The sequence below is a fragment of the Sus scrofa genome, chromosome 2 (genome assembly GCF_054392235.1).
Source record: "Sus scrofa isolate SSC_HxYL_T2T_F1_AM1 chromosome 2, Sscrofa_HxYL_maternal_Yorkshire_Landrace_v2.0, whole genome shotgun sequence".
NCBI lineage: Eukaryota > Metazoa > Chordata > Mammalia > Artiodactyla > Suidae > Sus > Sus scrofa.
In genome coordinates this window covers 100,952,887-100,967,477 of record NC_139384.1, presented here as the reverse complement: position 1 = coordinate 100,967,477, position 14,591 = coordinate 100,952,887, and the positions used below count along the sequence as shown (strand labels likewise).

General features: G+C 37.2%; 1 protein-coding gene across 9 annotated transcripts in view; it reads right to left on the bottom strand.

Moving 5' to 3' along the window:
- ATG10 (autophagy related 10) overlaps positions 1-14,591 on the bottom strand; it is a 227,994-nt gene that overhangs the window by 180,221 nt on the left and 33,182 nt on the right.

Sequence of the window (14,591 nt, the reverse complement as noted above, 5' to 3'; positions counted from 1 at the left end):
GCAGGGACCAAACCCGCAACCTCATGGTTCCTAGTCGGATTCGTTAACCACTGCGCCACGACGGGAACTCCCCAAAAAAGTTTTTTATGCTACTTGTAAAACAATTCTAAAATTATTTTAAAAGGAAAATGCATGGGGTAGTTAATTTTTTAAAATAAAGTAAGTAATAGGATTATCAGATATCAATACCAACTAAAGAGCCCTAGTAATAATTAAAATCTGGGACTTCCTTGCTTATCTAGTGGTTAGGCCTGGGCACTTCCACCGCTGTGGCCTGGGTTTGATCCCAATCTGGGAATTGAGATCCCAAATCAAGCCAATTTATGGCCAAAACATAATAATAATAATCTATGTTATTATCACAGAAAAGAAAAACAGATTAGGGATTAGAACATGGAGTCTAGAAATAAACACATTTATATGTTGGAATTTAATATATGATAAAAACAGAATTTGAGATCACAGATGGGAGAATGGATGCGTCGATAATGAAATGAAGTCAACTGGCTCCTCGTTAAATAAAATACATAAACCACATTACCATATCTCACAATCTCCAAAATAAACTGCAGATTAATTAAAGCTCTAAACATAAAAAATAAAATAACAAAGGTCTAGAGGAATATACAAGAGAATATTTTCATAATTCGAAGTTGGGAACGATTTTCTAAGCAAAACACCAACCTAGAAGCCATAAAGCAAAAGAGTGGCAGATTTATTAAATATTAAAAACTCTTGTTTGACAAATGATACTATTAACAAAGTTAAAAGAGAAGTGACAGCCTAGGAAAAAATATTTGCAATATAAATAGGAAACAAAGAATTGATAGTCATAATATGTGTTACTCCTACAAATCAATATTACAAAGATAAACAACTACAGTAAAAGAGACAAAGGTTGCATAAACAAAAAATTCTTAGAAGAAATAGCAGTGACCAATAAGCATATACAAATACTCCCTGTAAGGAGGAAAATGCAAATCAAAACAATATATCATTTTTCATTTTATCATTTAGAGTGAAAAAAAAATTTTAAAGATCAGTAATATCCAATTTTGTAGAGAGTATGAGAAAATGGGCATACTCATATACTTTTTGATAGGAATATAAATTGGTGCAGTCAGGAGAGAAATGTTGCCTGTGTTCTCATTCCCACATTTATTCATTCCCTAAATATTAGCACCTAGTTCATATAATGTGGTGTGCTGGGCCCTAGGAATACTGCTGTGATCGAAACAGACAAAAGTTCTTGCCCTCAGGCAACTTGCATACAGAAAGAACAGAAGCAGCATGGAGAAGATAACAAATAACCAAATACGTAGAGCTAGTGGTTTTAAGTGCAATAAAAATAAATAAATTAGGAGTTTCTGTCGTGGCTCAGTAGTTAACGAACCCGACTAGTAACCATGAAATCAAATTGCCTAAACATATTAAACTTATTTGTTGATAAATATCTCAGTTCTGGGAGAGGCTCAACGGTTAAGGAATCCAACTAGGAACCATGAGGTTTCGAGTTTGATCCCTGGCTTCACTCAGTGGGTTAAGGATCTGGTGTTGCCATGAGCTGCGGTGTAGGTCACAGACGTGGCTCAGATCCTGCGTTGCTGTGGCTGTGGTATAGGCCAGCAGCTGTAGCTCCAATTCGACCTCTAGCCTGGGAACCTCCATGTGCCACAAGTGTGGCCCTAAAAAGACAACAGACAAGCAAAAAAATAAAGAATAAGAATAAATAAATTAGGGTAAGGGGGATTGAAAGTGATAGGGTGAGAAAGATAGTCTTTTACAAAAGATGGGTAGGTAGGAGGACCTCGCTGATAAGGTGAGGGATGAGCTGACTGAAGCAGGGAATAAGTCATAAAGCTAACTTTATGAATACAATAGAGAGTGGGAATGAGACGTGCCAAGACACCATGGTAGAAAAAGCAGGGATATTATATAGCTGGAGCAGAGTGAAGGAGAAAGAGAATGATGAAGTTAACACTAAAGAAGAATGGGAATTCACACTGCGGCTCAGCAGATTAAGAACCCGACACTGTGTCCCTGAGGATGCAGGTTCAATCCCCAGCCTTGTTCAATGGGTCAAGGACCTGGTGTTGCCACAAGCTGTGGCGTAGGTCACAGATACAGCTTGGATCATGCATTGCTGTGGCTGTGGTATAGGCCAGCAGTTGCAGCTTCAATTCGACTCCTAGCCTAGGAACTTCCATGTGCCACACGTGCGGCCCTAGGAAGATAAAACAAGCAAACAAACAAAAAAAGACTAGAGAAGAATGGTGTGGGAACCATTTAGGCCATGGAAGTCATGGCCAAGGCTTTCGATTTTACTCTCAAACTGGAAGGTTCTGAGTTACAGAGTGATGTGACTGGACTCACATTTTTTTTTTTTTTTTTTTTAACAGCTGCACATGAAGTATATAGAAGTTCCCAGGCTAGGCATTGAATTGAAGCCACTGCTGCCAGCCACATCCACAGCCACAGCAATGCCAGATCTGAGACATGTCTGCAACCTACACCACAGCTCACAGCAACGCTGGATCCTTAACCCACTGAGTGAGGCCAGGGATCAAACCTGCATCTTCATGGATACTAGTCAGGTTAGCTTCTGCTAAGCCACAATGGGAACTCCATATTTTTAAAAGATCACTCTCTGGCCATTTAGAGAGCAGATTCCTAATGGACGTTAATTAGGAAGCTATTGCAATAGGCCAGAAGAAAAAAATGACAGCAGCCTGGGCTAAAGTAGTGCAGTGAAGGTGGTGAGAAGTGTTTGATTATGGATATATTTTGGCAATAGAATCAGCAGATTTTATTAATGTATTAAACATGAGATGTAAGAGAAAGACAGATGTCAAGGGGAACTCCTGGTTCTTGTCCCAAGCAACTAGAAGCTAATATTTACTGAAATAGGGAAATAATATAAAAAAAGTAGGTTGTAAGGGAGAGGGGGAAGGTTAAGTAAAAATGAGTTAAATGTGCTGCCTCACAGATATTCAAATGAAATGTCAAGGTGCTGGATATAAAAGCCTGAAGTTCAGGGACATGATATGTGCTAAAAATACAATTATAAGCGTCATCGGTGACTATATAGTATTTAGAGCTAAGGAGCTTGGATAAGCTCGCCTAGAGAAAGAGTCTAATTGGAGAAGAGAAATCCAAAAATTGAGCCCTGGGGCACTCCAGAATTGAGCTAATGGGAAATGAGGAGGAAGCAGCAGAGGAGGTCACTCCTGAGAGGAAGAGTTGAGAAGTAAAATGAAACTACAAGGTCAGTGTCTCAGATGCCAAATCAAAACTATTTCAAGAAGGGAGTGACAGGAGTTCTCCTATGGTGAAGAGGGTTAAGGATCTGGCGTTGTCACTGCTGTCACTCAGGTCATTGCTGTGGTACAGGTTCAATCCCTGACCTGGGAACTTCCACATGCCACAGATGGAGACAAAAAAAAAAAAAAAAGAAGAATGGAGTGATGATTGTGCCAATTTTTCAGCATCTATCAAAATGTAAAGTGAGCATACTCTCTCATTCAGTAATTCTATTTAACTATCTATTCTACACAAATGTATAAGTACACATAAAATTGTGTTGAATGGCTATTTATTAAAGTACCATTTGTCATAGCAAATTAAATACCCATCAACAGAGGAAAACTTAAATTACTGTACATTTGAATAAGAGAACAAAATGCAGCAATTAAAAAAAAAAAAAAACCTAGCAGATAGAAGTTACTGGCATGGCAAATGACTTTTAGATATTATATTTAAGAAGATACTTCAGGATAGTGTGATAAGAGAGAGCATGAACTCCAAAGCAGACTTCCTTAGATATAAATTTGGCACTAGCAACAAATGTCTTAACTTTTCTTGCCCTTCCCTCTCCTTTAAAATCCCTCAAAAAGAGGTTTGAAGGATTAAATGAATTAATACACAAAAAAGATCAGTGTCTGGCACATACCAATCATTCGGTAAGTGTTAGATATTAATAATATCTTAATAGTATACATCACAATATATAATAACTATACATATGAGTGCATAGGAAGAGATTTTGAAGTTTACTCCTCAAACTGTTAACACTGGTTTTTTTCTGAAGAAACATATGGGACTGGGAGTTAGCAGAGGGGTGAGAGGTAGCTGAAAGAGACTGTATCTGTATCTGTATTACTTGAATTTTTAATAACATATTAGTGTGGATTTTTATAAAAGTATATGTACATTTCTTTTGAAATATTTAAACTTTTAATTTAGAGAAGGAAAAAGAACAGTAAATGTTTATGGATCTCGGGCTATTTCTTACTATTTCTATTCAGCTGACACCAAAAAGATAAATTAGAGAACTGGGATATGTGAAGCAGGCAATATAGCATTTTCTAGCCATTTCCAAGAAAGATACACAGACAGACATGCGGCAGTAAAAATCAAAAAGAAGAGCCTGAATAAAATGGGGGGGAAAGGGAAGAGAATGAAACTGAGCAGATTCAGAGACTCTGAGTCCAAGCATTTAGGCAAATCAAAAACCATATCTATCATATCTAAGGCAAGCAGTCACCCAGTGGCTCCTGACACATTTCCAGTAACACAGACAACAAGCATCACCTTGTATTAACCAAATACAGGCCCTTATTGGTCCTACTTCTCTCATCAAAAGTAATATGGATTTAAGTCTCTCTCTTCACCAAGACCAACTCTTGGATACATAGTCTGGCCTCACTACCTTGTCCGGGCAAGCCCAGCCCTGCAGAGTGTGGGCAGGGAGAGCATTCCAAGCAGCAGGATGCTACAGTTGCTCCAAATCTAAGGCAAATACAGCTAAGAATCTTTCCATTCAATGATGCCAACAGGTAGAATGCTTAAGATAATGTGGATGTATAACTGCATGACTTCTAACTTTGACTAAATTCTGCTTGGGAAAAAAAAAAAAAAAACAGGTATTTGCAGCAGACAAATGTTAAAGCATATTTACTCTATGTAGACTCATCTTAACTCTTTTGTACATAACCTAATGTCTTTCATTACCTTTCTTTGTCTTTAGTACAAACCCTTCACCGGCTCCTTCCATAACCTTCCCAAGGTAGAGCTCACTACTTCATGTATGGCTCTGCCTCTAATTACTATTTACTGCATTTGCATGTGTTTTCTTCTCATTATAATGTCATTAGCATGCGAGGGAGCCCAGTTGCCAGGGCAACCAGGAATGGTGAATGCAAGGCACAGCCTTTAATGAAAACTTAACCCTACTTCGTTTAATTCCCACTGTGTTTTTTGGCTCAATTCACTTTTGTGGTTGCAAGAATGGAAATACCCTGCAGTTACCCCTTTTTATGCGGTGCTGCTTCAAGGTCTTGGGAATCTTTGTGTTCCCCTGCACATACAAACAACATTTTATATTTCTCATAACTAACCTTGAAAACTTCCTCTGATAACAACACTCCTTCTAATCAATACTGCTCACTTAACACAGTACTTTGAATATCTAAAATAGTCTATTTTTCTCCAGACTAACTATACTCAGGTTTTTCAAGTTTGATATGTTTTCTGCAGTGCTAACTGTGGATAAACCTAACTGCCCAATCCGAAAAAATTCTAAATGATTTGGCTGAGACCAAATTCACTCCTCCTATAGCATCCTGCCAATCTGGTAATCATCTCAAAAGGAACTAAGAGATTAGTTTGACATGACTTCTTTTTAGCCAGACTACAAAGGTATGCTTATCAAAGCTGGATATAATAATAACGGTTTGTCAAATGATCAAATCAAATCTAATTTTTAAAAAAATCTAAATCACAATAGACAAAAAATGAGATACTTGGCATTAGTAAAAGCAAAATCCTCAAATCCAGCTACAGAAATAAAGGAGCTCTTGCTTAACTGTAATGCACACTTTTAAGCCCCAAGAGATATAGATGCCTTCAAGTTCAATAGGAGCCAAAGTGTGACAGGCTGTCATGAAGGAATTTCTTAGAACTCAGTTCGCAGTTTTTACACATACACAATAAGGTAAGGAGAACAAGGTCAACAGTATTGCAAAACTGTTTTAAGACAGTAAATATTGTATGAACCAGTAACTAATGACTACAAAAATCTATTACTTTCTGATATTGCTGTCCTTTATAATATGAGGAAAGACAGAATCAGCAGAGTCAGCCACTGAAATAAGGTAGCCTGAGGAGTTAGAAGCCAAGAGGATTTGAACTTTCACTTCTGATGGAGCAGACTTGAAGAAGGGGACCAGTGAGAATGCTACTGTCCAACAAAACCAGCAGCAATGATGGAAATGGTCTTTCTGCTATCCAAAATGGTAGCCAGTAGCCACTTAAAATACAATGAGTGCAACTAGGAAACCAAAATGTTTATTATATTTATCTTATTTAATTTAACTTTCAATTTGAACAGCTACATGTGGCTAGTGGCCACCATATTTTATTAAATGATGGGCTGCTGCAGAGTAAATGTTCCAATAAGATTTTAAGATCAGACTATATTCATGGAGTTCCCTTTGTGACTCAGTGGTTAACGAATCCGACTAGGAACCATGAGGTTATAGGTTTGTTCCCTGGCCTTGCTCAGTGGGTTAAGGATCCGGCGTTGCTGTGGCTCTGGCGTAGGTTGGAGGCTACAGCTCCGATTAGACCCCTAGCCTGGGAACCTCCATATGCCGCAGAAGCAGCCATAGAAAAGGCAAAAAGACAAAAAAACAAACAAACAATTAAGATCAGACTACATTCTTTAGCTTTCCCCCAAACAAGCAACTGAAATGGGGCCCAGCAACATGTGAGTCACAGTCTAAGAGAGGCCTTACTGTAGCATCCACTGTAGACCATATCCTCCACAGGATAAGTCCAGGCCAAAGAACAATCTTCCTTGAGTTCAAGGGTGGGAGTTTAGAAGGAGATGGGTGGTGAGTTTCACCATGGACTTGAGAAGCAGTATAGCAAAGAGTCAAGTACACAGACTTGAAAACCAGACTGAGTCGAGTTTACATCCCAGCTCTACCATGAAGTGTGACTTCAGTTTCTTCATCTATAAAGTGGGGATAATAATGACTACTATTACCAACCACTATGAAAAATCAACTGTATGTATGAAAAACTTTAATAAACACAAATCACTTAGAATAGAATGTGACACAAAGTAATTGTTTTGTTTTGTTTGTCATCACCCCATGGCATGCAGACGTTCCCATGCCAGGGATTGAACCTCCACCTCAGCAGTGACTTGAGCCACATCAGTGACAATGCCTAATCTTTAACTTGCTAGGCCACCGGGGAACTCCCCAGAGTAACTGTTAATGAGTTTTCCCAAAAAGTAGCTTTCTCCGGTCAAGAGTTAACTTATTTTGATCCATCCTCATAAGCAAGTTAGAGAAGGCTAAGATAATCTATTTCTCCCTCTAGGCCTTTATTCTTCTACATAATTCACAAACCATCTGAGTAGCTATTTGGCTTAATCCAGCTTAGTCTGGTTCATTACCCTCCTGCCACCTACCCAGCTCACTACTACTGGCCTTCACCTCCCGCATCAGTAAGACATAAGATGCAGCACATGTCCAGGTGGTAAATACATTTCCTGAAACTTTATCATCTCCCAGTGCTTGCTTTTTCCGCCATTCTCTGATGTCTTAGCTACTGAATTTGGGACCTATCACAGTTAGCAATCCTGCCTCAGCCTTCCATTTTGTCATATAATCCAGTCCAATGCTTCCTAACCCTTTTCATATCATGACACATAAAAATTCATATTTGAACAGTACAATGGAGTAAACTGAAGGGGATTTGGTGGTGTCTATATGAAACCTAGTGAAAAAAAAAAAACTTAAATACATTTTCTTTACACTACACAATTATTACAGTCAATTCCCATTCCTACTCCCAGCCCCAGGCTAATCTACTTTCTGTCTCTATAGAAAGGAGTATTTATCATTTTTCTCCAAATGATGGAAACTCCTTTCTCATCACTAACCAGAATTTGGATAATTCAAATCTAAATTGTACTTCAAAACTGCCATCATTCAGTAAATCAAATAGATCTTCTTTTACTTTCATTGACAAATGAAATGTGAAAATTTCTTATGATAGTATGAATAAATTGTGAGTATAACTGAAATCACTCACTTTAACCAGTGAAGCAGCTTTTCCTTAAGTATACAAGATGTTGCTCTACTTGTCTTAGTAATCATTCCTTCCTATTCAAACTGTGACACAGACTAAACACCACAAGGGAATCTTTTTTAACTCTTCATTTCCAAAGCTGAATTTTTTTACCTGAATCCATAAATCTTATCAGTACATATGCATACATTACCATGAGGTCTTGGCAGTTTTCTATTAGGTTCATTCATTCAGCTAATTGGCTTTTTTTCAAGCCAATAATTACCTTTTAACAAATCTTCAAAGTAAGAATTGCTTACCAAAAAAAGTTCTAATTCTCCTTCTAGTTCATAATTGGTTTTTTTTTTTTTTAAAGTTCATAAACTTTTGAAAAACTCTTCTTTGGACACCTATTGCCCTTCAGTGTGAAACAGTGGGAAAATGTATTCCAATCCCATTTCTTCACACAAAGCTGAAAACTGACGTGAGTGAAGCAGCTTCAGTTATGTTAGATTCTCCACTTCTATACATCAGACTATGTGAAACTCATATACAGGCAAACTTTTACAGAACAGAGTTTCTCTGTGAATAAAACATCATATTACTTGAATCTCAGTATTTTCATGACTCTATGCGTAAGCATTACACCTTCCTGTCACTATAGTCACTCTACCAGCAAAACGAATTCAAGCATGTTTCCATAATACCTTATTTGGTTCAAAGTATGACTTTACCACCTGCAAAATTTTATCCCCAGTAATTTGTTTTGATTCTTCTTTACAGAGAACTGATATTCTTCCCAGCCATTTCTCTTTAGGAATTCTAACTGTGCTGGAATTTGGCAGTTTCTAACATGTAAATTCATCAATCTGAAATAAAACCTTGCTTGATATAATAATAATCTGGATTAATGTTGTCTTTATGTCATCTGACATTACCAACACATTTACAAGTATTATTTGGGAATGCTGTCTTTTCTAACTCTTGCCTCATTGGCCTTAAATTTCTCATCTGGCTGGTAAAATGAGGGCTCCCATCTTTGGGTGAGGAGGCAGTTTGGCTTAAGCTTTTAACAGTGTGACTATGTGACTGGTTTATTTAGCTTAAACTAAACAAACTGAAATAGCTTATTGTTAGAAACAATCTCAAAAATAATTTTTTTTCATTGCTTTTGCAAAACTTTAAAATGCTCTAGTCCTTTCCTGCACAGGATAAGTTTTTGCGGGTGAGATGCCAATGCAGGTTGCTTGATACCTTGTCTTCATCTGATAACATTTCCTGCCAGGAAAGCATTTAGACTAACAGGAAAAAAGTTACCAAGCACAAACATAAAATATTAGCTGGGGACTTCCCTGGTGGCTCAGCAGATTAAAGATCTAGCATTGTCGCTGCTATGGCTCTGTTTACTGCTGCAGTATGAGTTCGATCCCTGGCCTAGGAGTTTTTGCATGGCACAGATGCAGCCAAAAAAAATTCTTTTTAAAGTGTGAGATGATTCTCATTTCATTACCAAACTAGTAACTTTAACTTTTTTTTGATACTGTGTTTCTCTGTGAAGCTGATAGCTTTTCAATTTTAATAGAAAGTTATCCACTAAGACTAAAAAGTAAATAAAACAGTGATAAGTTTTAAATCTTTTTTAAATATAAAAAATTAATAGGGCCAATAGGTTTTTACAACTACATAAAATCTATTTACAGGAATGGGAAATTTTCTATGTTCATTAAAATGTTTTAAAAACAAATTTCATGAAAATTCAAACACATAATCATTGATTTTTGTTTACTCCAAAAATTAAAACTTCAAAAAGTTTATAAATATAAATAATACATAAACTGGTATATGATTAAATATTTTTACAATTTATTTTCTGATGCTAATCTAAATTAATAAACAATTAAATTACATTCAATTATTATTTAACTTTTATACTTTTTTAAATTTCCAAAACAATAATTCACTACAAAATTCTAACAAGAATGTGACTTTGGCTAATTGTTAATACCAAAAGCAAAAACTAAGTATAAGTAAAGTAAGTAAATAAATCAAGAAGCAACAAAATCAGTGTTTTATTCAGCAACAGTTAGTACTAAAAAATAGTAATAAAAGTAATGAAAACAATCCTACATAAGTTCTAAGTCAGAAAAATTGTAAAATAATGATGATAGCAAACTAAATTGAAATTAAAATACAAGTATTTTATGTGTATTAAAAAACAACATTTTAAAAGATGGAGGCAACCCAAATAACCATCAAAAGGTGAATGAATAAATAAAATGTCATATATTTACAAGAGAATATTAATCAGCTTTAAAAAGGAAAGAAATTCTGACACATTCTATGAACTTTGAGACATGTTAAGTAAAATAAACCAGTTATAAAAGGACAAATATATGATTCTGAAACAGAGCAGGGCCCTATGTCCTTCCCCCCATGTCCTCTGGCTACCTTTTGTCTACAGAAAAACTTTAGTCAAAGAATAAGTTTAATCAGTTTAATAAGTTCCCATCATGGTGCAGTGGTTAATGAATTCAACTATGAACCATGAGGACTCAGGTTCAATCCCTGGCCTTGCTCAGTGGGTTATGGATCTGGCGTTGCCGTGAGCTGTGGTATAGGTCGCAGACGCGGCTCAGATCCCGAGTTGTTGTGGCTGTGGTGTAGGCCGGCGGCTACAGCTCCAATTCAACCCCTAGCCTGGAAACCTCCATATGCCGCGGGAAGCAGACCTAGAAAAGGCAAAAAGACAAAAAAAAAAAAAAAAAAAAAGAATAAGTTTAATCAGAGAAATGAGAAAATACAGGAGCAAAGGAAAATAGTCAAATAAGACCAAATGATAATAGTTTAGTCATTAAGCAAAGTCAAGGACCTTTAGTTCCTCCTCAGGGGCTACAGTGAATCTTCTGAGTCCTATGCTTTGAGCTGTCTTAAGGAGAATGAAACCCCCACCAGGTGGAAGAAGTTAACTACATGAGGACCAGACTGTAGCCATGACATAAACGACCACAATTTCAAGAACTGGCCTTAAAGAAATTGGAACAAACAGACTCTGGAACTAGAGATTAACTGTACTTAAAACAATCAAGATGACACTGGTCAGAACACCGCATGTCCAATTTCAATATGACTGTCAGAGCTGACTATGTTGCTTCTGCATGTAGCCCCTCCCTTGCCTACAAAAGCTCTTGCCAGCCCACTGATTGTCAGTGGGAGAAGTCAACACCTTGAACAGAAGTCCACCCTCTCCTCTGGTTGCTGGCATCTGAAATAAAGCAAACTCACCTTTCCACCAATCTTGCCTCATTACTGGCTTTATAGCAGCAAGCTGCCAGACCCCACTTTCAATAACAGTTGCACTCACGTGAGGTCCAGAGTAGTCAAATTCATAGAAACAGAGAGTAGAATGGTCGTTGCCTGGGGCTTGGTGGAAGGAGGTGTTTTGTGAATATAGAGCTTCAGTTTATTAAAAAGAAAAAGTTCTGGAGAAGGGTGGTGACAACAGTTGTAAAAGAATGTGAATGTACTGAATACTAGTAAATTGTACTACTGAGCTGAACCACTTAAAAATGGATTATGATGGTAAATCTTACGCATTTTTTTTTTTTGGTCTTTTTTGGGCCACACCCATGGCATATGGAGGTTCCCAGGCTAGGGGTCGAATTGGAGCTACAGCTGCCAGCCTATACCACAACCACAGCAACACAGGATCCGAGCCATGTCTGGGAGTTACACCACAGCTCACAGCAATGCCAGACCCTTAACCCACTGAACGAGACCAGGGATTGCACCCGCAACCTCATGGTTACTGGTCGGATTCATTTCCACTGTGTCACAATAGGAACTTCGGTAAATCTTATGTATTTTTTCCCATAATTTTAAAATATTTTAATTTAAATGCTTAAAATGGTACACTTTATGTTATAGATATTTTATCGTAGTTTTAGTAATTAAAAAAACATGGAGTTCCTGTCGTGGCTCAACGGAAACGATGAGGTTGTGGGTTCGATCCCTGGCCTCACTCAGTGGGTTAAGGATCCAGCACTGCTGTGAGCTGTGGTGAAGGTCACAGACATGGCTTGGATCTGGCGTTGCTATGGTTGTGGTGTAGGCCGGCAGCTGTAGCTCTGATTCGACCCCTAGCCTGGGAACCTCCATATGCCTCAGGTGCAGCCCTAAAAAGCAAAAAACAAACAAACAAACAAACAAAAAACTTGGTAATGACCCATATATCACAAGTGTGTAATTAGACATATTGGGATGATTCAAGGTTCAACATCAAGGGTAGGTGCTACATGATATGGTTACTACAGAGATCTTCCAAGTTATAAGTACCATACCTAAAGCTTTTTGGTCCAAAATAACTAGTGAATAGGGAGCCATTAAAATACTATTCAAACATCATTTTCAACTACTATAAATACCTGAATTGTTGTACAAAACACTTTTAATGAATTATTACCATTAGTACCTTGAGCCCACTTACAGCCTGTTCATGGCATAGCAATGTGGCACAGCAATGTACATGGCATGACAATGGAAGTCCTAATCTAGTACTCAACTTTCAGCGTTCTCCCAGATCAGCTTCTTATTTCTCTCCCAAACTCAGCATATTCTTGGACAATCCTCTAGGTAAGTCTCATCCCAGCTCAACCAGGACTTGAGATCTATGCTTCTTGCATGCTATGCCCAAGATATCTCCCTTCCAGCATACCCCAATTCTATGGGCAGAAACCACAAAGTGGCTACAAAAAAACCCAAACATATCATAAGCAGTCTTAATAGAAGCAGTATTTGGAAAAGGTGAATTATATGACCTACCCATAAACCTCTATTTCTATGACTTATGAACATTTTTTATGACTCAAGGTTATATAACACATAAATCCCAACCTTATATTCTGATTCCTTGTCCAGGTATCAGCAAAAAATGAAACGCATACTAAGGAGTCATGCCCCAAGATGATTTAGCAGCACTAAAATATACGAGGTAAAACAGAACTGAAACTTGTCATTTGATATTCTATTTCTACCTCCCCTTTGTCGTCAAGGCCCACATAATGTCCAAAGTTCGTAATCCTTCAAAAGTGCCACAAAGGACATAACTCAGCTTTCTCTATTCTTCTATTTCTTCCACCTAAAAGCCACCCTAATTTTTTTAAAATATCTATTTGGCAATGGGAAATTCCATTTGGACACAAGATCCTAGTCAGGCTTTTCTTACGAGATTTTCTTATGAGAATGTCAACACTAACTCTCACTCAGTGGTCACTAGAGCATAAAGACCTTCCCTTAATGGGAATGTCTCCACTTTAGGTCTTACTATCCAGCCCTCAGCTCATTAACTATTCAGTGTCATCAAGCTGTTTTGTTAGGGTACCAGAATTATAAGTGATGGTCTTTCCTCTGTCTTCAAATTTTAATATCTAATGTTATATAATGGGGCATAGGACATAAATCAACATTTGAAAATCTCATCCTAGACCAAATGCTTTTCAAACCATCTGTGGTGAAAGATCGGGATTTTTATTTCCAATCTGTCATAGACATACTTTTGTGAAAAATACTAAAAATGAATTACTAAAAAAAATTTAAATTAAAAAATCCAAAACATATAAAATACAAACCCTAAATAAAAAAGGGGGGGAACTCTTCTTTTTAGAGTAGTTTTAGGTTCATAGCAAATTTGAGAGGAAGATATAGAGACTTCTCATATACCCCCTGCCCCCACACATACATAGCCTCCCCCATTATCAATATCTTTTTTAAAAATTATATTGATAGACATAAAATTACTTTCATCAAATTACTAATATGTTGCTAAGTACTCGTTTTCAATTTTTTTACTTATCTCCTTGTATTGGCACCAATCTAAGACCACACTGAGAAGCACTGCCTCTCTCATCCCAACCAGAATATCTACCTCCATCCTATCACCAGAGTCAAACAATCCTCTCCATAAAGAAGCAGGAAGATAGAGAATGCCATATGCTATGGTTAGGGAAAAAGCCACTTGGGGTACATACACATCTTTCATCTATAGATTTCTAATTCACAGAAGATGATCTTTTTTCATAAGCCATTCACCAATCAAATATACTTTTAGATTTATGAGAGTGACAGAGTCTAGGTGTCTCATATAGGTCTTTCACTTAGAAACCTTTCATTTTGTGGAAGTAGTTAAAACCCCTATTCTGGTTCTTGATTATTTACATAATAAAGACCCATTTAAATGCACATGCACTACACCCTCCTGAAGTCAGCAGGAGGTGAACATGAAGATCTGAGACCAAACTTTTCTGTATGTGTGCAAAGCATGTTTCCATTGTGCAATTGCTTTATAAATAACAAATAAACACTGGGTTTATAAGACTTGGAAGAAAAGGTTTAATGGCTTTGACTGTTTTCCATTACTGGAAAATTTACATGCTGAAAAGTAGCAAAAACCAGTGCAAAAGAATAAACAGTGGGAGCACTTCAAGGGCTTGCTTCTTTCGAGAATCAGGAGTAAA